The 26,115-nt window shown below is 38.6% G+C and overlaps 1 protein-coding gene across 1 annotated transcript in view; it reads left to right on the top strand.

The window, feature by feature from the left end:
- Positions 1–26,115, top strand: part of SLC35F1 (solute carrier family 35 member F1) — a 254,928-nt gene that overhangs the window by 93,327 nt on the left and 135,486 nt on the right. The window lies entirely within an intron of this gene.

Genomic DNA, 26,115 nt, shown 5'->3' with positions numbered 1-26,115 from the left:
AAAGTACTAAAGTAGTTTCTGAACCACCTGGGAAGGTCTCATTTGGTTCTAACTTGGTCACAAAAGCACACTGAAGCACATTCCCTTAGATAGGGCGCCATTATTGAAAATACCTTCCTTTTTGGTTGCTGCTCACCTTGCTATATTTGGTAGAAGCACAGTCAAAGGATGAAGTTAAACAGTCACTTCATCTGAGACCATCAGAATAGTTCCTGAACACTGGACATTAACCAGAATCTGGGAACAGATAACAGCCACTTCAGGATGTAGTACAGTTTCATTGCCTGGTTGCAAATCACTCTCATTTTGGACTAACTGAATTTCCAGATGATTTTCAAAGATAGTTCTACAAGCAATGTATAGTAGTAAGTAATCTGAATAGATTATTGAGAGCATAAATAAGTACTCCAAAAATATCTGGGTCAAAATAGAGTCATTGGTGGCATATGTACCTTAGGCTGATAGGCTGTTATGAGATGCTGGGATTGCCAGGATGTCTAGCGACAGTAACCATCACAGCTGGATTTCAATGGATGAAAATAACCCCTCCAAGTTACCGTATTTGAACTATGAGTGTGATCATGATTCTGTCAATCCAGTAGACCAGACCAGGAGAGATGCAGTCTGGATGGATCAAGGGAAGAGGTTGTCATTAAAATCCATTATTTGAATGTCATATAGAACATGCAAACTAAACACAACAGTCGGTCTTAACCCAGAATGTGGACTCATAATTGCCACATAAAGTTAAAATGTGTATTGATTTTAGAAGTTGTGTTTTATTTTGACAGAGATATTGAGAAGGGGGAACTATATATTTCTTGCATTTCTATTTACACATTTCTTTCCCATCCCTTCCATCTGGGACAAGGGAAATAATGTTTATTTTCCCTGATTTTAATTTTTGGTCTCTGAGTCCTGGTTTGAACAACACACTGAATATCATAAGTCTCAGAACCCCCAGACTGAATTTTTCCCACCCACCATTTTTTTCTGGTCTAACCATAAGGTAGCATATGGCAGGTTTGGTTTCTATTTCTGCTTGATTATAGTATTTCTTATAACCCATAATAATGTTTTAATAATAGTTTCAAGGTTTTTTGTTTTCAAAGAAATCATGATAGACACTGGCCTCAGTTTGGAGGATGTGACAGGCTACAGTGAAGGCTTTTCTGCTTCTTTTCAAGATCTTGCCATGAGAGCATGCATACAGACTTGAGGGAGGTTTGCTGTGACTTGTGACATAAAAAACTCTGGTTTAATACAACCTTCTCCCAACCAGGTATTTTTCAGAGAGAACTGAGACTATAACTCTCAAGATACTCAAACAGGATGGGCAATAGTTCTATTGCCTGGGAATTTTGGAATGTATAAGTTTTGGAAAAGTTGGTTTAACTGTATGTCTGAATAACAACTTTTATTTCTCTATCTGCAAGGCTTTACAGTATAATAAGCTTTCTTTCTCCCTCACAGCATCATTAGATGACTGAGAATGGATCATGTTTGCAGGACAAGGAGGAGGAGTTAGCTAATTTCATTTGTTCATATTGAATTCATGTCAGATGGGACCTGGCAGGTAAATACCAGCCATTTGACAGAGTGTCAGAATGTACATTTTCTTTCCTGCTTCACTGCAGACCCACCTGTTCTCAAGGTGATTGCTTTTCCTCTGGAGGCCCTCTTGTTGTTTATTCGTTTAGTCGCTTCCGACTCTTCGTGACTTCATGGACCAGCCCACGCCAGAGCTTCCTGTCGGTCGTCAACACCCCCAGCTCCCCCAGGGACAAGTCCGTCACCTCTAGAATATCATCCATCCATCTTGCCCTTGGTCGGCCCCTCTTCCTTTTGCCCTCCACTCTCCCTAGCATCAGCATCTTCTCCAGGGTGTCCTGTCTTCTCATGATGTGGCCAAAGTATTTCAGTTTTGCCTTTAATATCATTCCCTCAAGTGAGCAGTCTGGCTTTATTTCCTGGAGGATGGACTGGTTGGATCTTCTTGCAGTCCAAGGCACTCTCAGAATTTTCCTCCAACACCACAGTTCAAAAGCATCGATCTTCCTTCGCTCAGCCTTCCTTATGGTCCAGCTCTCGCAGCCATATGTTACTACAGGGAACACCATTGCTTTAACTATGCGGGCCTTTGTTGTCAGTGTGATGTCTCTGCTCTTAACTATTTTATCGAGATTTGTCATTGCTCTTCTTCCAAGGATTAAGCGTCTTCTGATTTCCTGACTGCAGTCAGCATATGCAGTAATCTTTGCACCTAGGAATACAAAGTCTTTCACTGCTTCTACATTTTCTCCCTCTATTTGCCAGTTATCAATCAAGCTGGTTGCCATAATCTTGGTTTTTTTGAGGTTTAGCTGCAAACCAGCTTTTGCACTTTCTTCTTTCACCTTCATCATAAGGCTCCTCAGTTCCTCTTCACTTTCAGCCATCAAAGTGGTATCATCTGCATATCTGAGATTGTTAATGTTTCTTCCAGAGATTTTAACTCCAGCCTTGGATTCCTCAAGGCCAGCTTGTCGCATGATGTGTTCTGCATACAAGTTGAATAGGTAGGGTGAGAGTATACAGCCCTGCCGTACTCCTTTCCCAATCTTAAACCAGTCTGTTGTTCCGTGGTCTGTTCTTACTGTTGCTACTTGGTCGTTATACAGATTCTTCAGGAGGCATACAAGATGACTTGGTATCCCCATACCACTAAGAACTTGCCACAATTTGTTATGGTCCACACAGTCAAAGGCTTTAGAATAGTCAATAAAACAGAAATAGATGTTTTTCTGAAACTCCCTGGCTTTTTCCATTATCCAGCGGATATTGGCAATTTGGTCTCTAGTTCCTCTGCCTTTTCTAAACCCAGCTTGTACGTCTGGCAATTCTCGCTCCATGAACTGCTGAAGTCTACCTTGCAGGATCTTGAGCATTACCTTACTGGCATGTGAAATGAGTGCCACTGTTCGATAGTTTGAACATTCTTTAGTGTTTCCCTTTTTTGGTATGGGGATATAAGTTGATTTTTTCCAGTCTGATGGCCATTCTTGTGTTTTCCAAATTTGCTGGCATATAGCATGCATTACCTTGACAGCATCATCTTGCAAGATTTTGAACAGTTCAGCTGGGATGCCGTCGTCTCCTGTTGCCTTGTTATTAGCAATGCTTCTTAAGGCCCACTCAACCTCACTCTTCAGGATGTCTGGCTCTAGCTCACCGACCACACTGTCAAAGCTATCCCCGGTATTGTTATCCTTCCTATACAGGTTTTCTGTATATTCTTGCCACCTTTTCTTGATCTCTTCTTCTTCTGTTAGGTCCTTGCCATCTTTGTTTTTGATCATACCCATTTTGGCCTGGAATTTACCTCCAATGTTTCTAATTTTCTGGAAGAGGTCTCTTGTCCTTCCTATTCTATTGTCTTCTTCCACTTCCGCGCATTGCTTGTTTAAAAATAATTCCTTATCTCTTCTGGCTAACCTCTGGAATTTTGCATTTAATTGGGCATATCTCCCCCTATCACTGTTGCCTTTTGCTTTCCTTCTTTCTTGGGCTACTTCTAGTGTCTCAGCAGACAGCCATTTTGCCTTCTTGGTTTTCTCTTTCTTTGGGATGTATTTTGTTGCCGCCTCCTGAACAATGCTGCCAACTTCTGTCCAGAGTTCTTCCGGGACCCTATCTACTAAGTCCAGTCCCTTAAATCTATTCTTCACCTCCACTGCATATTCCTTAGGAATATTAGTGAGCTCATATCTAGCTGATCTGTGGGTCTTCCCTAATCTCTTTAGTCTGATCCTAAATTGTGCAAGAAGAAGTTCGTGATCTGAACTACAGTCAGCTCCAGGCCTTGTTTTTACCGACTGTACAGATGTCCGCCACCTTTGGCTGCAAAGGATGTAATCAATCTGATTTCGGTGTTGTCCATCTGGTGAAGTCCATGTATAAAGCCGTCTCTTAGGTTGTTGGAAGAGAGTGTTTGTTATGCAGAGTGAATTGTCTTGGCAAAATTCTATCAGTCTGTGTCCTGCTTCGTTTTGTTCTCCCAGGCCATACTTACCTGTAATTCGAGGTGTCATTTGACTGCCCACCTTAGCATTCCAGTCTCCTGTGATGAAAATAACATCTCTTTTAGGCGTGTTGTCCAGTAGGTGCTGCAGATCCTCATAGAACTGCTCTACTTCAGCTTCTTCAGCATTTGTGGTTGGGGCGTATATTTGGATCACTGTGATGTTAGATGGCTTGCCCTGAATTCGAATTGAGATCATTCTATCATTTTTTTGGGTTGTATCCAAGCACTGCTTTAGCCACTTTACTATTAATTATGAAGGCTACTCCATTTCTTCTGTGGTCCTCTTGTCCGCAGTAGTAGATCTGGTGGTCATTTGATGTGAAGTGGCCCATTCCAGTCCATTTCAGTTCACTGACGCCCAGAATGTCTATCTTTAATCTTGACATCTCACCAATAACCACATCCAATTTGCCCTGGCTCATAGATCTTACATTCCAGGTTCCGATGGTGTGTTGATCCTTAGAACATCGGATTCGCCGTTCACCACCAGCACCGTCGGCCGCTAGCCGTCCTTTCGGCTTTGAGCTAGCTGCGTCATCACGTCTGGGGCTAGTTGAGCTCATCCTCTGTTCCTCCCCAGTAGCATTTTGACCATCTTCCGACCTGGGGGTCTCATCTTCCGATGGTATACCGACATATCTCTGGTTGTACTGATCCATTTAGTTTTCACGGCAAGAATACTGAGGTGGGTTGCCATTACCTTCCCCAGGGATCGCATTTAGTCTGACCTCTCTGTCATGACCTTCCCGTCTTGGGTGGCCCTTCACGGTTTAGCTCATGGCATCATTGAGGTGCTCAAGCTCCAGCACCACGACAAGGTAACGATCCTTTGCTGAAGGGAGGCCCTCTAATGAAAAATAAAAGAAAGCTTTCTTAAGCTTCAGTATCACTTTGTTTCCTTTGAGATCCCTTGAATAGCATTACCCTTGTGAGTAAAATGAGCAGTTTCAAAATTCATCATTCTGTGTGATGTCGCCTCTCAAATCAGTGCCACCAGAATACAACTTAAGGAGAAATCAAACACAACGGGAAGTGAGCAGTTTGAACGCTCATTCATGCATTCCAAACCATTGGTTTTCATGGCAGGGAAGGTGCATTCAGAACTCTACCCTCACATTTAATATTATATGTTTGTTTGCCTCTAGCTGAGACTGCCTTTTCCTACTGCAATAGAAACCTGCTTTCTTGCATTCATGTGGCAATTATTCTCTAGCCTTGAACACTGTCTTTTAGATTACCTCACCAGTAAAAGCTTACTGCCACCACAATGATAATTTCAGACCATTATTTGTTTAGCAACAGAAGTTAATACCCCATTGGTCATTCTTTGCTGCAATTAGGCAAGTTGCACTCATCTGTCCAATAAATTGTGATAGCTTTAATAACTATTTGTGCACCAGCTCTACTTGTACAATATCTAGAGGAAGTCTTTGCATTTCCAGTATTAAGTCGTAGTGTACAGCTGTTTTCCCCAACCTCATCAGCTCCAGCTATGTTGGAACTCTACCTCCTCAAATTCTGAGTTGCAATCCCATTATAACTGGACAACACCAAGGGCTGCTGCATACACAGAAGAAATCTTGCTTGAGAAAAAAGATTCAAGCCCAGAGCATACTGATGTTCATGATTGGCTATATGGAAGTGGCAGTAACTGTGTTTGCAATAACAGTGCATCACCCACATATATTTGGGATAATAAATAATTTATTAGCAAATTCAGTATATGCTCTTTAAAATTCTGTCTAAATGTATTTTCATGTCTCTGCCTTCAAATTACTCAGTTGAATTGAGCTGGCTCTACTATTAATCAAAGTCTTAGGCAAAAGCTAGGAAACTGTCCACTATTGAATCAGACCATATGTCTGTCTAGCTTAGGATTGTTGACACTGACTATGCGTGGCTCCCTGGGGATTCAGATTAGCCTCTGTTTCTACTTAACCGGGTCAGTGATGGCGATACTATACTGTAGACACAACAAAAAAAGGATCAGTTGATCCACATAACTAATCTCTAGGGGTTAAATTTAATCCAATGAACTAGTCAGGCATAGGGTTAAACTAAGTCCACTCGCAGTGTTATGTAGTAGGGACATCTAACTGCAGTTAATTTGACCCATTTGGTATACCAAGCCTTGTAAGAAAAAGAGCTGGAAGGAAAGAATGGCTGAGAAGGCAAACCGTTTCATTTTAGAACTCAGTGTCAAGTTTGGCAGGCAGAACCCCACTCCTAAGTTCTAAATGGTGGCAATGGCTCAGTCTTGCCTACTGCTGTCTGCCTGGCCAATGGAAAAGGGGCTAAAGAATGATGGTAGGGATCGTGCTCATGGGATTCTAACTACTGCCTGGAGAAAGTGAGTGGAGATGCTATATTCCAGTAATGATGTAGGGTGTGTGTATATTTGTGTGTCAGAGACAGGAAGATCAGTTAGTGTAATTATATGCTGCTAGATGCATCCAGAATATGATTTGACCAGGTTAGTGGCTGTCTGGATTAAAGGTATTGTGGGAGAAGGCCATCAAATCATTTCCAAGTCTTACATTTTCAAGCCTTTTCATGGATTCAGCCTAGGACTTCCTGAATGTCTCTTTGCTGTTTGTGAGTCCCTGTCAGAATTGTATGTGCTATGGGTTCTTCTGAGCACCTTAACCAGATACTGTCTCAAGGGCACTGGCACTTACTATCTCACCTCTAGCACTGAAGTAAAGTTCAGCCACCAGATCATTCCGCTTTTGTGCTCCAATAAGGAGGAGAAATTATCTTGATCTTCACTTCAGGCAAAAGTTAGCCCTGGGGTTGGCTGTAATCGCCCAAGGGCTCTTCAGCCTTTTAGGAAAGTTTTGCTATTGCATATTATTACTGCTACTCTTCTATCGGCATGTATTTAAATTAGCAGACAAAAGCAAATCAATCTTTGTCAGTTGTCTTAGAAAGGAATACAAAACAAGCACAGAACTGTTTTTTCCCATGCATCACTTCTTGTGTCTTCTATTGTTGTTGCTGCAATATTCTGAGTGCTGACAACATCAGTTAAGTGGTTTAATAGCCCTTAGCACCAGTCTGTTTCTGAAGGTTGAAATAGTTTAAGATGAATTTTGATTCTGTGTCTTTATACCATTTTCCCCTTGACTTTTGAGAGTCATCAAATTCAGCTGAATTGACAGAAAACTAGCTTAGGTGGCTGAAGAAAGACTTTTGGGGGGAAACTTGAATTGATAAGAGGAATGATTCAACAACCAGAGATTTAAAATAAAAGTTGTTGATTAGAATTTAGGAACAAGGTTTCTTTTGCTGAATCAAAAAGAAAAAATAAGATTTCACATTGATTTGACAAATAATAAATGAATAGTCTTTAGTATTTATTTAACAGATTCATATGAAGGGTATGAAGCATTGATAAATACTCCTTTTTAAATTAATACTCTTTTTAAAAGACCATGAATTGCTTCAACACAGTTTAATGACTTGCCAGAATCAACTGTTTTCTAGCAGAGATCTGCAACCTTTAGGTGTGTTCAGGCATACCTCACCAGAGAACCTCACAGGTATCATGTACAACATTTCTTCAAGTAATGCAATATGAACAGAAAGAATTACTAAAGCTTTGAAAACAGTACTCTGTGGTGAGGACCATAACTGCAGATCTCCAAGCTTAAGGTAGTGCTAATAATCAGGTTTAGTGGATCTTATTCCTATCTGTGATCATCATAAAGCAGGGAACATGAATCTTTACGAGCTGATCGTAATTTCATTTAAATAACGTAATTTTTTCCATGTGGTAGATGTTAAAGTGAATGTCATAAAGTACCTGCTGTTTTAAGAGGTTTGTTCTACAAATAAAGATAAAGGCTAGAAAATGTGTAATGTGGCCAGCCACAGGCAAGCTGATGCTTCTCATTTAATGGGTCTTGATTGTTCTCTACTAGCTCCATGGTTGGAAAGAGTGCAGAGGCAACGGGGGATGATCCGTCATTCATACAGTAGCAAGCAGCATGAAGCATGGCATGTTTGTCACTCTGTCTGTATTGTAGCCATCAAATCTTGTCTTCCACATTACAGTGTGTGTTAAAGAGAGTTGAAGGCATGTGCTGGGGGAGGCTGAGATACAGATGAAAGATATGCTCTGAATTGCTGTAATGTAAGTATGACACAAAGTTAGCATGATAAAAGTAGCCTTGGGTAAGCTCATGGTGTGCTTGCCAAGATAGGATTCTCACATAATTAATTTTAATGGGAATACTGTTGAGGAATCATGCATACTGTATGCTAGCATTTGTATATTATGACAAAAACATGCCATATCGTATTATGGTCTAACACTATACTTTCCTTTCAGGGTTTGTTCAAATATTAATATATAAACTCAGGATCACAGGTGTCCAAAGAGGAGCAAGTGACAACACATGCCTCCTGATGTCATGAAGCAACTTACATACTTGCACTTACATGTTTGCATCAGACATCATTATGCAACTATCCAACTGGGCCATTTCTTCAATAACATCATGATGCATGTATCATTTTGACATCATTATGGCTTGCAAGCAACATTTGTCTTAGGATGCCATGGATGAACATAAGAACCATAAGAACATACTTTTCAAATTATTGAAATACTGTATATTAAATCCATACTGTGCATGATAAAGTCTCTTGACTGAAGCTCATGGAAAATATTATAACCTGTCCTCCAGTTGTCCCTTGGAAACAGTATGGTGAGCAAATGTTTGATATAATGCAGAATGCCTGCATTTTGAGAGGTAAACTGAGTTGGAACATTATCATTTCTGTGAAGCTGTGCCTCTTTTCTGAGAAGTTCTTTTCTCTTTATTTCTTATTTATTATCTTATCTCTTTATTTCCTTATTTATTATCTCTTTATTTTTTTTCCCTTGACCACTAAAAGTTGCATCTATGGTTCCTTGCTCTCTGCAATTTGATTTCATATGAGGACAAAGCTCTCATATTTTTGCTCCTGAACAAATGTTCTATATAGCATTTGGCACTACATATCTTTCAATTGGTGTGAAGAAGCATAGAATTATACAGCTGGGTTTGTACTGGAGTGTAATAATTTATGCTATAGTTGTGTGTGTGTGTGTGTGTGTGGTTTTACAAATAACCCACAAGGATTAACAAAACGTGAACGAAGTCACTGCATACTCTAACACAGTTCTGGATAAATGATGAAAACTCTTGAAGTTGTGTTTTGTCTAACGAAAATGAGTTGTCTATACTGGAGCACTCAGTATTGGGTCAAGTTTCATTGGCCTGGTCTTCCTGCAATGCAACCAGGCCCCTTTTTAACTGGGAATGGCTGTCTTAGTTTCAAGTAAGACAAAGTGTAAGTCACTGGAAAGGCTGGAGATTGCACAATGTGTTAAGGCAATCTAATAAGCATATGTGAGAACAGGCGAGACACTTCACAGAAGAAACATTAGCACTGTAATTACAGAAGGAAAAGTCACTAATAAACAACATCTGACAAATTGGGACTAAAATGGTTTAGTTATTTATTGCATTTTATCTACCATTCTATTTCAAAACTACTGTCAGGGATTATTCTTTGTTTATTTTTAAATTGAGTTTTTCTTTATTATATTACATTTGGATGCTTTATAATGAATACATACATAGGAAGTGGAGGAAATATTGGCAGTCAGTTGAAATCACATTCATACTTCAGTTATTATAACAAGCAAAAGAAATATGGTTGGTTGGAATACCGTAGTGTCAACCAAGTTTAGAATCAATGTGACAAAAGGCAGATGTAAAGCTAGTTGCACCCTCTTCCGTGTTTGCATGCAATGATTTTCCTTTAACATTCAACTGACACTTTCACAGCGATGACGTTAATGTGTAGAAAGATTTTGATTTAATATCTGTGCCTCTATATTTATTCTGGAAAAGGTGTGGAATATTTTCCTCTGATTTCATTATGTTGCAGTGAACATCCAGAAGTTAATGGAAGACTGCAGATGAGGAATGTTTGGGACCACAGAGCAAATTCTATAGTCCTTAAAATATTCCATCATACTCTGAAGACTTCAGTTGGTGAATATGGGAGCAGGTAGTCCTCAGTTCCCTGGTGTGTGTGTATACACACAGGCACGCAGACACACACTTTGACTGATTCAGTTGGAACCTGTCACCTAAATTTGCCATTGGAGTGAATTATAGGGTTCTATAGATATTTTAAAGGAATACACTCCTTATGTTTCCTTCAGAAATGTATACTTCTACAGACAATTCAATATATGCTTATCAAGCAGCAGATTTGTGGGGATTTTAAAAAAATCTTGCAAATTTTCTCTTTCTATTTTATGAAAACCACACCAATATTTATATATACAGATGCATACTGAATCCACGCACCCTGAAATGTATATTAACTTTCTGAGGTTAGTTTATACCTCACCCTTCTATAGTTCTTTTCAAGTGAAAAACAAAAACCAGAAACTTTGGAATGCATATCATTAATGGATTACAGTTGATTTTGTCCAAAATATTCCTGAAATATTAACTCTGCCATCCAGTTAAGCCAGTCTTAGTCCAGTCAATGTCTCCATTATGTTTTTGCACATAAACAGGATTGTGGTCATACTGTTGGAACCTGGAATTCTCCTCTTTCTCACAGCCTCCCCTCCAACTTGCTTCCTTTCCCAGTTTCAAAAGAATGTAAAGATGAAGAACATGCACTTGGACAGAGAAAGGACTATAGGTAGTCTGCTGAGAAGAGACTTGAATTTTCTAACATATTTAGGAAAATATTTAATCTGATTGAGAATATGATGCAGCCTTGGTATTGGTGGTGGTAGAATTAGTATTAACTGTACAAGTTAGTTCAGTGGAATTTAGGTCTACCTACTGTTTACTTGATAAGGGATAGTTATTCAAGAAAATGCTAAAACAGCACACTTAACTATTCTGTAGTTTGACAATTCAGCAGAGGGGGGATGTTTAAAATGGGTTTCCCTTATTTAGCTTTTTAAAAAATTGCTCTTTAAATTACTAGTTTAGCTCAAGTGAAGTGGATGTCAAGTGATGTGCATTGAATTTTTTACTCCTAAGAGTATGCTGATCTATTCCCAGCCTTTAATTTTGCTTCCTTTGTGGCAAGTATGTCAAGTGATGTGCTATAATTAAGAAACGAGATGCCAAGCTTCATATTTCTAGATACAGTGGTGTACCCTGGATGGCATGATAAAGATTTTGATTTTCATCTCCCAAAATAATTCTGCATAATTGTTACAGTGCACTAATATAAGTGTCTTCTATTGTTTTAAAAGAAAAGCTTGTGCTTTGCAAATTTTATGCCCACATTGTTTTGAGATAAAAACAAGCCACACTGAGGAATGGGCCACACACTGAGTATTGGTGAAGAAATAATTGACTTTGAGTCTCTAGCCTGAGGCTATTTGAAGGATATCTGATTGATACATCTAAGAATGTATGAACTGGTATGGAATGGACTTTTCTGATCATGAATGAAAATACTTCTGCTCATGTAGAAAGAAAAGTGTGAGAACTTTTGTCCCATCATCTTCTACCCTCTGAGTAGTCAAGTTAGAGTTAAAGTTTCCTGTGGTGGGTTTCAGTCTGTGATCCGATACGATGTTGTTGATGCCATCCACATATTACTCATGCAGACATTTTATTTTATTTTGTTTTATTTCTTAGGTTTATATCTTGCCTTTTCTCTAGGGTATCAAGGGCATCTCCCTTCCTTTTATCCCCACACAAACCCTGTGAAGTTGATTGGGTTGCGTGAGGTTTTTAAACATACTGTACAAGATTTCAGTAAGATTTCAGTATTCCTGAGATCTTACTAGATTCCATGAGAGAACACTGAAACCTCATGAGAATTGGCTTTTTAATTAAATTTCAAGCATTTTGTTTTTTTTAATTTAAAAAAGAATTAAATTTTATTTAATTTTGTACAGTATGCATTCATTTATGTAGCTTGCTGTGCTACCCTCTGCTAGTATTCCAAGATTTATTTAAGTATCTCTGTGAATTGGTGAGCTCATACATTTTTTTTTCTTAATCAACAGGCCCTTATCTCGCATATATGCAGCTTTTTAATATCTTGGGAATTTCCCCCAAAAGATGTTATGTCAGCTACTCAGTCAAAAAATAAATCAAAAATCCCTCTGAGCTTGCACAATCCCTGGGGATGAATAAAGCAATGTTCTGGATTTCTTTCAAGCTCTTGCTTAACTCTTAAGAAGAGGTTCACACCCAGCTTCTAAATGCAGCCAATAAACTGCAATTGCCAATTTATTATCATGATAACTATTGCACAGGAAATTTAAAGCCAAGGTGAAACAGTCTGGGATTGGCACAGCTTCATACAAACAAGGGCTGAAATGAGGTGGGAGGAAGGAAGGTGTATGTCATTCTAGCTGGAAGAAATGGATACATGGAATTTGAAATTGGGTGTATCTGGGATGTGATGGTTCCATATATCCAGCACAGACTTTTATCAAAAGAACTTTCAAGGTTTTGGTTTTATCTTGACATGAAATGATGACAGTACATTATTGTTATCAAATCTGCAATCAAAGTGATTACACTAATTGGGTGCTGTAGTAATAGTAACAATACTGTTTGCCACACTCTACAGCTGTGCCCTTGATGTGATCCCTAAATGTCCATGGCTTTCTACTAGAGTCAGTGAAAGCACAAGCAGACTGAAAACTTGTTAGCTTTATTCATCCCTTGTGGAATTGGTGATCCAAAACGGAAAGTAGGCCAGCCTTACCAATGGGCAAATCAGGTGCTGTTAGAAAGCCAGAAAGTGTTGAATGCCATGCAATCTCTCCTCGGCCCCCTGAGCTAGCCTACTGCTTTTAGGAGTTGGCTTTTGTATATAAATGGAAGAAGAGAGCCCCCATTTTATATACTGGTTACAAATTGTCTTGGGCCAGCCCTCCATGGAGAATTAAATCTGGACAGAAATTCATAATCTAAAGTGGTTACATTGACTACCAGGAAGCATCGCATGATCAGTTTCAGCCTTCTTAGGACTACTCAGACTTGGGTAGCCAGATGTTATTCTCTGGGGTTTAAACCTTCTACTGGGAATTGAACTCACAGACATTCATACTTCAGGCAACTACATCCAGTACATTAGCCTTAGATGCTGGTGCTTAGTGGTTTGCAGGAAGGGTTATACAGAAACTCTCTGAATGGTATATACAATGGTATATACAGATACTCTAAGACAGGAATGCAATATGTTCCACCTGACTAAGGATTTGGGTGGCATGCCAAGGATCTTACTCCAAATATGAATGGACCCACTTTTTATTTTTATTTTATTATTTTTGCAAACTCCCTGCCTTTTCTTTCCTTGAACAGTAGAGCCTCTTTCTTAGGGTTATAGCTCCCTCTACTGCTAAAGAAAAAAATACCACATTTTTTTTTAACAGATGGAAGAACAAGTGGGGACAAATTGTTCCCTCTATTAGTATTTTCAGAACTAATTTGCCCTTACAAACTAGGGAGTTTGTAAGAGCAAAATAGGTGCCCTAAACTTCTGCAGATATTCCTGTAAATGCTCCAAAATATTGGGAAAATAATCTGTCCCATTGGGAAGTTGGTATTAAGGCAGTGTTTCCCACCCTGGGCACCATCTTGATGTGTGGTCTACAACTCCCAGAATTCCCCAGCTGACATGGAATTTGCCAAGCATTCCACACACCTGGAATTAAAGTCCACACCTGAAAATGGCTAAGGTTGAGAAACAATGTTTTAAGAAGTAAGATAGGAGTTTTAACACCCCCATCCATAGAAGAAAGAAAATTGTGATAATTTTAGATATTGCTGAACTTGATGCCAAGTTAATGGAAAAACAGCCTCTTCCTTCCTTTTGTGTCAGTTGTGGTAGAGTTGCAAACTTGCCTACAATTCTCAGTGTCTGTGGAAATGTATTAATTAATTTCCAGTTCCAGGAGGAGAAATGCATATTGTCTAATTTGATTATGTACTTAAAATACGTTGGTTGTAATATCTGGTTGAATATCTACTACTCAAATGTATTATTTTGCTGCAAAATTCTGAAGAGAGAGATTTGCACAATAATTGCAAGATGCAAATTATTTTGTGCATTATTCATTCCATTCAGGTGGAAATACAAGTTGTATGCTTTAATAATATGTAGAAAGCATTAATGTCTCATAGCACTTCACACACGGTCTTCCATCTGTAACAATTTTCACATAGATAAGGATAGATATTTGTTCTTAATACTTGTAAATCTTGGAAGGAGAAAGCTGCACACCACCATGCCCTGTGCTTCAAATATATATAGAGAGAGTGGGGTGGACACTATCCCCCTATCTGTGTTCTGAACTAGAATTAGGCTTATGCATCTGTGAAACTGATTTACTGTTTCTGTGAAGAAGAAAAAAATTCCTTTTCAAAGTTATTCTTTTGTGCATCAGGTAGTACCCTAAGGAAATAGAAATAACACATAAAGGAGCAGCTTTTAAAATGCTGAGAGATGACATTATATATTGGCTTTACATCTGAGAAAAAGTTGCCCTGTTCCTATATACAAGAAAAAAAATACTGCAAATTTGCTATCTTAAGTAACACCCTCACAATACAGGTAAAATATAATCTATTGTGGTTAGGCAATGTTGTTACTGCTCTTTATTTTAAAACATGAGAACCATTTTATTTTCATGAAATGGGAAACACATTGCTTAGAATTGCAGGGCTAATTTGTTCACTACAAAACCTTAAGAGTTTTCTAGCACCTTTTTTGCCATCATTTTTTAGAGCTCTGCAGGAAGCAAAGCATCTTTTTCCATTCCAACCCTTGAGTTGGACCCCAAGTGTCTGAGGACAGAAGAAAAATTCAGCAGAAGCTGTTGGTTATTGATTCCTCTTATCTCGTAATGGTCTAGAGGGCTATGAGCACGTACAAGCAGATTATGAGGAGCACCAGAGGCTGGTGGCTGGGATTAGAAAGACAAGTCTCCCTTTTACAGGTTGGAACTTTGCTACGAGGTTCCAGCTGGGGGGCTCTTTTGCTGCCAGCCAATTTTTATAATAAATCCTATGAAATCCCAATAAATATATACACTGGTGTTTTTCTAGTTAATGGGCATCTTTTCATGCCCTATTTGGACCTGGATAACTTTTTACCAATGTTGAGGATGCAGGAGAGGTACCTAGAGAAATTATTCTGAGAGTGTGCAAATTAAAGCTGTAGGGGGTTATTTAGCAAAGCAGGTTACCAATGTAAGTAGTAGAACAAAGGCAAAGGCACCTTCTGGCTATGTGAAAGTAGAGGCTGAAAAGGTTCTAATTGCCTCCTAGTGAAAAAATATATATATGTGATTTTATTTCTTCTATCACATTCCTTCTGCCTTTTCAGTAAGTAGCAAACATGAAATGAAGTAGCTTTTGGGTAATTGCTGAATTTTGCTATAAAGTTACAATAAAGTCCTTGGAGGGAGAGGGGCAGTGGTAAAAATTTGACAAATAAAAATAAAATAAAATAAAATAAAATAAAAATTAATTAATTAATGAACAATGGTGTTGAAAACACTTTGGCAATACCTGTGGTGAACTCCTTGATGCTGCAGTTTGAGAAATTGGGTTTGTTCATATGAGCATTTGAAGACTATAACTTGGTTTGAGTAACTTATGGGCGAGGCGTCCTTCTGATCTTTCCACACCAAGATTACAGCATTACCACATGAAAGCTTCAGCAGAATATTATAGAATGTAATTATACTTTGATAAGAATGTAAATGCTAAAGAATTATAAAGTTTGTCAAACATAAATTTATATCTAAAAGGTAAGTCCAGTACTAATTTTACTTTAATTTGGAAACTGTTTATGGACCCCCAAGTTATGCACCGGGTCTGTCTGGGGCAGTGCAACCCCATCCAGAACCAGACATGTCAGTGTCCCGGATACAGAAGAACCATTCATCCACAGCCACTCGGTCTTACCATGGTTCAGTTGAAACCTGTTGTTCCCCATCCAGGCCCCCACAGCCCCCAGACACTCGGAGAGGGTAGTCACGGCATCACTTACTTCACCCGGGATGGAGATATACAATTGAGTATCATCAGCATACTGATTATACCTCATCCCATGGTGATGGATGATCTCGCCCAGCGGTCTCATGTAGATGTTAAAAAGGAGAGGGGAGAGTACTGATCCCTGTGGCACCCCACAAAGAAGGGGCCATGAGGCCAATCTCTCCTCGCCTATCAACATTCACTGGGATCGACCCTGGAGGAAGGAGGTGAACCAGCGTAAAACTATGCCACCCACCCCCAACTATTTCTGGTGAGGTTTGCACTGGAACCCTACAATCCTAGGTACAAGTATTATGGCTGTTATCTCCAAATCTGGTGTTCTCCAGATGTGTCAAGACTACAATTCCTAACCTTCTGACTGACAGTTTGGGGAAATTTTATTTCAATATACCTGGAAGGAACCAGCTTCTCCTAGGAAATAAGCCCCATAGAATATAATGGTTCAACATAAGCTGCTCAGAGTCACTTGCTGAGATGGGCAGCTATAGAAATCAATCAAATAAATGTCTGCCTTAACATTGCATGTTATAGTGTGACAAACTGGAAGAAAAGATGACTTGCTAAAAAGCTATTGACAAAGAGGCAGGGGACAGTATTAACAGAAAGTGCACATACATGCCTTGGAAACTCTTGAGGGGTTTATAGGAAGAGGAAGGTGATAATGGTTGTGTTCACAGTGCATTCTTAACTAGATCTGTTAAAAAAAAAGTCCTATATTTGCATAACATGCAAAGCTTAGCTACTTTAATCTTGATGAGCGTCATGTTCACTGATTCAATGTAGTTTATACATCGTAACGTTTCACATGCCATGGCGCTGACGCACGTTTCTGTTTGGGAGGGAGCTGCTGTGAGACCTTGTACCAAGCTCTGTATGTGAAATCAGTACAATGGAATGTGTTTGGGGTATGTTATCTGTTCAAGGCCTTTTCCCACAGACCATCAGAAGCCATTAGGAGCACCTGGGATTGTGGACTTGGGAAGATTCTAAGGGGGGAGGGATTTCATTTGCACCGAGGGTTTTTAGTTTGAGTTTGGCGCGCTTTCATCATTCTCAGCTTTCTCTGTGATCCTGCATACTATTCTGTAATAAATCAGATATCTTTGAATTCCTGTTCATTAATCTGATGGTGTTTTAGAATAGGCAACCATTACAATGAGCTTTTCATGGCTTAGTGTGCTATATGAATCGAGATCATTTGGTTTATTGTATGAAGCCAGAACCATGAATTATTCAGTACTCAAGTGTAGCTTGAAGGCTGATCAGATGATGATGGTGATGGTATAATAATATTTTCTTAGAACTCATGCATGAGGCTATCCCCTCATTTTAATCCCACCACAAGCCAGTGAGAATGTGCTGAGAGATAGAGACTGGCCCAGAGTCAGCAGTGAGGTCCAAGGTTGAGAAGATACACTTGACTTTCTTGAAAGAATGAATGAGAAGAATGAATGAATGAGAATGAGAAGAAAAGATGTCCTACAGCAAGTGAGCTTGTTTAGCAAAAACATCAAGAATTGAACCAAGGAAGATGATGTGGCTTACTAACTGAATTGGCTCCCTCCCAATTAGTTGGCAATGTTCTGGGCAGTTTCCATCCCTCTGTGTCTCCATGTCTTCCTGCTATAAGACACAAACCCTATTGATTACAGCAAGAGGAGGCTAGCTGCTGGCACAATGGAAAATGTGCTTAACAACATTACCAACTACTTAATGGGGGACTCATTCTGCTTTCCATATGAATCAGAAACTACACCTAGTAATGCCCACATTTTGGTTGGGAACCTATAAGGGAGAGTCACCTCAGGAGATAATTATGGTAAGGTTTAACTTTTAAAAGCAACATTTAATATGGCAAAAGTAGGGAAATCTCAGGAAAATTGTCACCTGTGAACATACATTTAATTTTTAAAAACCTGTTGGCTGACTAATGAAGGTAATCAGATAAGCATCACTGTAAATCAACCAATCTAATCAGTTAAGCCTTGCAACCATATTTGTAAATGGCATAGAATGGCTTATGTGTTACATTCAGATTGATGGACAACTTCTGGCTTGCCTTCCAAGTATTATATCTATCTATCTAGATACCTAGATATTTTATCCTGACTTTATTGTTTTTATAAATAACTCAAGGCAGCAAACACACCTAATAATCCTTCCTCCTCCTATTTTCCCTAAAATAACAACCCTGAGAGAGAGTGATTGGCCCAAAGTCACCTAGCCAGCTTGCATGCCTAAGGTGGGACTAGAACTCTCAGTCTCCTGATTTCTAGCCTGGTGCCTTAACCACTAGACCATATAGATGAATATATTAGGCAAAATAGATTAGTGTTAGGAAGGGAAAATCTTGGATTCCGGAAAAGAACAGGTGCATCAGAAGAGAAGCTGAGGTTGTAACAAAAGGCCAATGTCATTAAAACAGTTCTAGCAAAACCTTATACTTTAAAACTGTTTAAGTTACTACTTACTACATTTTCTTTAAAAAAAACAAAGGCCTATTTGATTTATTTTAATAAAGAACTATGTTGATTCTATTTTCTTAGTTTTCTGCTTAGTTTTCAAACGGACATTTCATGGTGACATAAGTTTCATTTTTTATACAAAGAAAATATTCCGAGTGCTCATTTGACAGATTCTCAAAGGGAGGCTAGAGCAGTTTATAAGGTCCATGAGAGCTGTACAGTAGGTGAAGGATCTCTTCTGCCGGTGGCCTTGGTTGTGCTAGCAGATGACCAGCATATCATTCTCTGCATATGTTGATTCAGGGCCCACATTGCCTTTGAATCACCCTGAATGTATTAGAAAAGCTTTGAGACCTAAACGTTTATGAGTTCAGTTGGTTTTACTACATAGGATAGTTGCATTGAGATGACATATGAAAAGATAAAATGCTATTCTTGTGCAACAGACTATCATTTGGAATAAAGGGTATGTTTCCCATGTGCCATTCCCTTTCAGAGTAAGCACAGAAAAGAAGTAAGGAGTAAAAAGCCAAAAAAAAAACATGCGATAAAAGTAAATATAGCTAACTCTAGTTTATACCAATACCATTCACCGTATCTTGCTCCCCTTGCAAGTCATCCTTGCTTCCCTTTCACGAATACATCACTTCACATATTGCATTTTGTTCTTAGACTTCTCAGCTTTCTCTTTTTCATGGTCTTATCAACTCCATCCAACCACAACTTCTTGGTCTTCCTTCGTAGATTTGTTTTGCCATTCAGACCTCATTTATTCTCCTTGTATGATAAAGTCTCCTCATTCTATAATATTCTGTTGAAGCTTTCATGTGGTAATGCTGTAATCTTAGTGTGGAAAAATCAGAATGTCGCCTTGCCCATAAGTTACTCAAACCAAGTTATAGTCTTCAGATGCTCATATGAACAAACTCAATTTCTCAAAGTGCAGCATCAAGTATTCCACCACAGGTATTGCCAAAGTCTTTTCAACATCACTGTAACTTTATAGCAAAATTCAGCAATTACCCAAAAGCTATTTCATTTCATGTTTGCCACTTACTGAAAAGGCAGAAGGAATGTCATAGTTAGAAGGAATAAAATCACACACACACACTTTTTCACTAGGAGGCAATTAGAACTTTTTCAGCCTCTAATTTCATATAGCCAGAAGATGCCTTTGCCTTTGTTCTGCTACTCACATTGGTAACCTACTTTGCTAAACAACCCCCTACAGCTTTAAAGGGTTCCTCCTAACAACGTCCAGTGCAGATCATTGTTTTATAAGCCAGCATGCTGGCTGAGGGATTCTGAGAGTTGAAGTCCACACATCTTAAAGTTGCCAAGGTTGAGAAACACTGCCCTAAACCTTTAAGCAGATCATTTGCAGCAGGTTCTGTTTTGAAGAACTGCTAAGTTTCCAGGCTGTTCTAGCAGAGATTTTTCTTAGTTTTTCAGGACTTGCATTGACTTCAACAGTTCCATGTAAAGTCCATCTCTCAACAATGTTTGTTGAACTTGCTAGCTGGAAGCAATTCTTTATAGACTCTCTCACTTAGAGTGAATTATCTTCATTTTCAAATGCTCAGACTACTGCTTAGAGGAGTACACGGTTGCTGAAAGCACATAAAACAAGAGTCACAATCAGAGAGTTTAGAAGGGTTACAGCAGTGTTTCTCAACCTTGGCAGGTTTAAGCTATGTGGACTTCAACTCCCAGAATTGGGAGCATGCTGGCTGGGGAATTCTGGGAATTGAAGTCCACACAGCTTAAACCTGCCAAGGTTGAGAAACACTGGATTAGAGTATTTGTTCACCTGTGGAATTGTCTCTGCACCGCGTAGAGGTTGTATCAGCTTCAGTTCACTTAGGAGTCATTGAAACTTACTGTTTGACTAGGGATGCCTAAATCTTTGCACGCAGCTGTCTCTTTTCATAGCCATTTTCTATTTAAGTACAGTAATACATGCAGAGTTTATTTTTGACCTGTGCTTCTCACCAAATGTTTAACAAAAGAAGTTATTTCTGTAAAACGAACACTTTTCAACTACAAAACAGCACGGTTGGTTTGACAGTCGTTACCTACTACTTTGACATTATAGAGGGAAATAGGAAATATATTAAGCTTGTTCAGACCGAGTCAGTCCATTTATTCATTTAGCTGTATTGACTAAACTGGGGTGGGTCTTAAAGTCTTCAACAGTTTTCTAGATCTATCTGGAAATATCTGAAGCTTGTACCTTTTTTATTTAATTTATATGCTGCTAAATCTATATTGACTTACCTGGCCCTATGACTGAGGTTTAATCAGATCCTACTTCTGGCTGCCTGTTATTTTAATGCATATAAGAAGGATAGGTAACCTCTTTAGCCTGGGAACACTGGGTTTTGAGAGCAGTTGATCTGTGCAGTCATCTGTTGGCCAGCACTGGAGTCTCCTCTGTTCATAAAATGGCTTGTATGGAGGACATGGTCAGTCCCCATACCACGTTGCCTACATAGTATTTCATAGAAAAACTTGAGTGGAACAAGAGAGACAAAAAAGGTAGGACAAATGTCACAATATACAAAGAAAAAAAAATAGCAGTGATATATGAAAAATCAACACCAATAAAGACTATATATCAAGATATCAATATTTTGAGTATACTTCAAAGTAAAACATTTTTTTTAAAAAAGCAGATGCATTAAAATTGAAATATTGATATACCTAAGTATGAAGAGTGGGAGTTCAAAGTGTCCTAAGGAAGACCTAACTGTAACATTTCAACACTTTCCATGTTTTCAGACAAGGCACTGAGCTTATCAGTGGAAGGAACTCATCATTTTTACTTGTTAAAGAAAGCTTATGGGCCTATTTTAAGCCTTGAGGCATTCTTGGAATTAAAAATGGTGTTGGTCCCTGGCACTTCATTTTGCTAGTGTATCAACTTTCCATTTTTAAATTTTTCTTTAATATCAAAAGTCAGATGAGGTCAGCATCTGGTGGTTGCCAAGGAAAGTCTCTGCTTGCATAATGTACCCACAAGGGGCATATGGGGGACTCCTGGTTTAAAGGATCAATCTTGCTGTATACTAATTGGCTCTGATAAATTCAAGGCACCTGAATATTTGGCATTGGAAATTTATTCCACAGCTAAGGAAATACTTTGCACTGAGCCTTTTGAAATACGAAGTAGGTGGCTTCATATCTTCATATCTTCACTGGTCTTCCTCTCCCATCCTTTTTTTTTTTTTTTTGAACTTCTTATTTTCCCAAAACATAAACTCATTCAGGCACCTGCAATTAAAACTCTATTAAAAGAAGGAAAATGAGTTCAGTGCCCTTGTGTGTGTGTGTTTACCTTTTACTAAGACTGTTTCCTCAGCATGTGACAAGCCTGTAATAAATTTACCAGATTGTCAAAAACCGTCTCAGTCTACTGAAAGCCAGTGAGCACGGAAAAGATTTATCTTAGTGCCTAAGGGAAAACCAATGAACTGGAACCATTGTTTTCTTAACTTTTTATCTAAAATTGAAGGACCATATTTCCTGTGAATTCCAAGTTTATCTTTAGCCCTTTTTAAATTTAATTTTGCTGATGCTTAATTTGTTTTCCTCAGTATTAATTGAGTACAATAGGAATGTAAGGCGCAGTTATGAGAAAGAGCTGTACATTCTCTTTGGCAATTAATTTGAAGTGATTTACAGATTTAATGTTGGATTTGTTTGTACATCATATCTTGAAGCACTATTCACACCTGCTTTATCTATATTATGCATCTGGCTTTTGAAATGTCCTAGGTTTAAGGCATGGTTACTGGACGTGGGCAGTTTTTAAGCAGTATAATTAATGTAGAACATGCCATCAGGGCACATGTCAGTTTAGAAAACTTTGTATGTCACAATCAGGAATTGGAGATCTAAACCATCTCACCAGTTGTTAAAACCACAGTGAGAAAATGCAGTGGGAATACTTGGTTAATATGATGAGTTTGATCATGCTTGTATGTGTTGAAGCTTTGCTAATTTTTCATTGCGTCAAACACTATTTTGTACTGATGGTGGTTGATGCCAATTGTTATTGGACAGAAATAAATTAGAAGCCTTATCTTGGTCAAATAAAGTCAGAGCCATAGAAGTCCATAAAGAGTTTGCATCCACAATAATTCTACCTAAAATCTCACGTAATAACAGCTTGGTTAGGAAAGTTCCCAAGGATGAAAGAAATTTCATAAGCTTCCTTATTAACAGAGCTAATATTTTTAGTTTATACAGCAGCATACACTGTACATATTGTGGTTTAAGAGGCATTGCAACCCAACTTGCAAATAGAGGAATTAGATTTGGGATAGAGATCTTCTGTTGTCTTCACCAGAGATGTTTCCTCAAGGTTAGGTTTTAAATATAGGTAGTCCTCTTTTAGCAACTGCCTCGTACAGTGATCATTCACAGTTACAACAGTGATGAAAAACTAACTTTGTGACCAATCCTCACATTTCTGAGCTTTGCAGGTCTGTAAAGCAAAGGAAAGCTGAAGTAAGATCATAAGCACAGTTGCAGTTTCACTTAGCAACCTCTTCATTTAACGACTGAGTTGCCAGTCCCAATTGTGGTCACTAAATGAGGACTACCTGTAATGTGCAACTAAGGGCAGCTCCATGTATGGTGTTTACCCCATTCCTGATTAGCTCTGCACCCATATGGCAGTTTAGCCAAATTAATTCTGTCTCAAGTGTAGTTTTCCCATACAAGCATTAGAGCTCTGTTGATAAACATGTGTATAGAGATTCTTTTCCTGCTGGTCAAAAATTTTGCTTTACTTTGCCTTATAGTCTCTCCCTTCTCTGCAGAAATAACTTTGCCCTACCGTGATGCCATTTTAAATTGAGTACATGGATGATTGGTAACTTCCCTGAACTCAGTTGCTTTCCATAATATCAACCATGGTTGGAGAGCTGGACACTGGATTACTGCTATTTCTGCCCTCCTGTTGCTCAGCTGGAGGGTGCATTGATTGCCTCATGTGGCATTTGTTGTATTTTGAGATTGGCAGTGATGAGGATGATCACAGGCTGGACTGAAACTGACTCTGGGGGTTGGAGAGTGAAAACTCTTGAAGTTCTTTGAAGGTATACCCAAATTCTCTATCTCAGTTATGAAAAGCAAAGCTCCTGTTTGTTACTGGGCTGACCTGTCAGGACCAGTTCTATAAAGCTGCTTTTGCAGCCTGGCACCATTCTGATGTGTTGGAAGACAACTTCCATAATCTGCAGACAGCAGTCCTAGTAATGGCAATTGACTGGGGGAGATGGTCCTGAAGACTTGAGGTTCTGGACCCAATGGGAACAGAGTTGAGTCAGTGTAGCCCAAGGGCAAGCAACCTATAAGTCACATGACGTCTCTGAAAATGCACCACTGAAATACAGTGACAAAATAGTTGAATTTCAGAAATAGGTTTTTTAGTCCAACTTTCTCTCCCCCATGCCCTGGCAAGTAAATAAAAGTGGAAATGGGAGCACAACGCATTTGGGAGGGGAAATATTCCCATTCCCACTGTGGAAATCCAGTGCAAATCCAGTGAAAATATTCCCCAAAATATAAACCTCTCTTCTGTGAATTTTAATCATACAACAATTACATTATCAAGCAACATAGTATTTATTTGTGCATGGTGAAGGAAAATGTAGAGGATTTACCTTAGATATAATATTGTAGTGTATATTTCGTTTGTTTTATATTTGTCGTCGCTGTCGAAGCAAAATGACATGACTGAACCTTTGCATTTGTGCGAGGCTTCTGAAGAACCATCTGTCTTCAGAGTGTCAAAGTACTGTTAAGACTTTAGAAGAAATAAGAATTAGTAAGTAGCAATTCATTGAGCACAATGGCTTCTATGTGAGAATTCTTGAAGGACTGAAATAAGAAATTATTAGTCTTGTAATTAAAAATACGTAAGATCAGAAAGTGGAAAATAGTTTACCTTATTCCTTCTAGATGAATTGCACTGGGAAAGATCTTTGCCTAGTAGCTTGGAGAGTCAGTGTGGTCAGTGTCACCAACATGGAATAGTCCAACTTGGTTAAATGACAGCTTTTATTGTACGTCTTTGAGTGTATTGAAGTATTTGCAAATAGAGCGATCCTGTAGACATTACATTTTGAACGTATTATAGAGAGAGTATGGCTACTGAGAGAAACGTCTGAGAGAAAGCTGGTGAAATCCTTGAGCCCAAATATAAATGTTTCACAAGATATCACACTCGAGCACATTTCACGTCTTCTGGATTTTACCCAGTGTTTTCTAATTCCTCATAATCTAATTCCTCATTTTATATTTATATATATATATTTATATATACACACACACACATATATATATATACACACAAACACACATATATATATATACATACACACACATATAAACACATACACACACACACACAGTATTCCTTCCTTCCTTCCTTCCTTCCTTCCTTCCTTCCTTCCTTCCTTCCTTCCTTCCTTCCTTCCTTCCTTCCTTCCTTCCTTCCTTCCTTGAAAGACATCCAAATAAATATAGCATACTTCACCTTCTGGATTAGTCTTTTGATAGAAATTAGAAGAGATTAAGGGGAACAAATTGAACATTTTCATGTTAGAGAAAATGTATTTATTCATCACTTATGCTGAGTTATGGTAGATTAGGAATTAGGAAAAACTGGGTAAAATCCAGAAGACATGAAATGTGCTTGTATGTAATTTCTTGTGAAACATTTATATTTGGGCTGAAGAATTTCATTAGCTTTCTCTCAGATGTTTCTCTCAGTAGCCATACTCTCTCTATAATATGTTCAAAATTATCACTAGAATGCAGGAAGAAGAGAGAACGTAGGAAGTTATTAGTCATGCCATGGCCTATCTAGTTCAGTTCTAGCAACCCTGGCTGACTGTGACTTCCTGGGATTTCGGACTTGAATCTTTCCCATCTCTGTTTGAAGACTCTAAGAGACTGAACCTTAGTTTGAAACATGCCTTTCAAAACTACTTAGAGGTGATTTGCTAGGGATTGAAATTGCTGATCCATTAGGATAGACTCAAAATTGAGTATTTGGTGTTTGTTTACTTTTGAAAATTAAATCTCAGTCCATTGGCAGAATAATTGGGTATATGTTTTATGTGGTGTTCACTGCGATGTTGCAATGGAAACTGCGCCTTTTGTTCATATGTCATGACATTGCATGCAAGTGCATAAGAGGTAGACACACACTTGGTCACCTGGGTGAAACTTCTGGATTCAGCAGATGCCTCTGTATGTGCACTCTTTAAAAAAAGATAACAATATACAGTAAATCCTGTGTTGCCTTTTCTGATGACATGATCCTGGGAAAAAAGGATTCCTTTTTCATTTACTTCATGTACAACATAGAGCTCACAGATGAAAACTGCTCTTTAATCTTCCACCCGACCTTTATCATTATTAACCATCACAGGAGATCCAAGCCACACCCAGAGAACTGTCACATAGCAAAACCTGTCCCAGCTTATTTCACTATTGGGCCTGGATCTTC

Source organism: Candoia aspera, chromosome 1, assembly GCF_035149785.1.
Source record: "Candoia aspera isolate rCanAsp1 chromosome 1, rCanAsp1.hap2, whole genome shotgun sequence".
Classification (NCBI taxonomy): Eukaryota; Metazoa; Chordata; class Lepidosauria; order Squamata; family Boidae; genus Candoia; species Candoia aspera.
Note: the sequence above shows the minus strand (reverse complement) of the source record. Positions and strands in the feature narration are given on the sequence as shown.